At 37.0% G+C, this 1,275-nt stretch overlaps 1 non-coding gene across 1 annotated transcript; it reads right to left on the bottom strand.

Annotated features, from left to right (window-relative positions):
• Positions 1 to 944: 944 nt before the first annotated feature.
• Positions 945 to 1,052, bottom strand: LOC148575916 (small nucleolar RNA R71). Its single transcript, XR_015903623.1, has one exon. It is a non-coding gene; the product is annotated as a small nucleolar RNA R71 (small nucleolar RNA).
• Positions 1,053 to 1,275: the final 223 nt, after the last annotated feature.

Below are 1,275 nucleotides of genomic sequence, written 5' to 3'. Positions count from 1 at the left end.
ACTAACTTTTTGTTTGGTTCTCATCTTTTTCAAAACTACCTAACTAACTCTCTCTCTCTAATTTTTGAAAATATCTTCCCTCTTTTTCAAAAATTTTTTTTAATTAATTAATTATTTGTTGATTTTAATTTTCAAAAATTACTAACCTTTTTCAAAAACCATTTTCAAAAATCACTAACTCTTTTTCAAAAATTATTTTCGAAATTTTCCCTCTCTCATCTTATTCTATTTATTTATTCATCTACTAACATCCCCTCATCTCAAATCACTGCTCCTATCCTTACCCTTGTGTTTGGATTCTTCATTCTTCTTCACCCCTATTCCTTTTCTTCTTCTACTAACAATAAGGAACCTCTTTACTGTGACATAGAGGATTCCTCTTCTTTTCTTGTTCTCTTCTCTTTCTTATGAGCAGGGACAAAGAAAAAGGCATTCTTGTTGAAGCTGATCCAGAACCTGAAAGGACTCTGAAGAGAAAACTAAGAGAAGCTAAATTACAACAATCCAGAGACAACCTTATTGAAAATTTCGAACAAGTAAAGGAGATGGCAGCCGAACCCAACAACAATAATGCAAGGAGAATGCTTGGTGACTTTACTGCACCTAATTCCAATTTACATGGAAGAAGCATCTCCATTCCTACCATTGGAGCAAACAATTTTGAGCTGAAACATCAGCTAGTTTCTCTGATGTAGCAGAACTGCAAGTTTCATGGACTTCCATCTGAAGATCCTTTTCAGTTCTTAACTGAATTCTTGCAGATCTGTGATACTGTTAAGACTAATGGAGTAGATCCTGAAGTCTACAGGCTCATGCTTTTCCCTTTTGCTGTAAGAGACAGAGCTAGAATATGGTTGGACTCTCAACCCAAAGACAGCCTGAACTCTTGGGATAAGCTGGTCACGGCTTTCTTAGCCAAGTTCTTTCCTCCTCAAAAGCTGAGCAAGCTTAGAGCTGATGTTTAAACCTTCAGACAGAAAGAAGGTGAATCCCTCTATGAAACTTGGGAAAGATACAAGCAGCTGACCAAAAAGTGTCCTTCTGACATGCTTTCAGAATGGACCATCCTGGATATATTCTATGATGGTTTATCTGAGCTATTGGTAGCACAAATTGCGAATCACACTTTTCACAACTCGTACCACTAACCAGCAAGTGCACTGGGTCGTCCAAGTAATACCTTATGTGAGTAAGGGTCGAATCCCACGGAGATTGTTGGTTTGAAGCAATCTATGGTTATCTTGTAGATCTTAGTCAGGAAGTCAATTATGTTTA

The sequence above is a fragment of the Arachis ipaensis genome, chromosome B1, assembly GCF_059453495.1.
Source record: "Arachis ipaensis isolate K30076 ecotype BB chromosome B1, ASM5945349v1, whole genome shotgun sequence".
NCBI lineage: Eukaryota > Viridiplantae > Streptophyta > Magnoliopsida > Fabales > Fabaceae > Arachis > Arachis ipaensis.
This window is presented reverse-complemented; position numbering and strand designations above follow the sequence as displayed.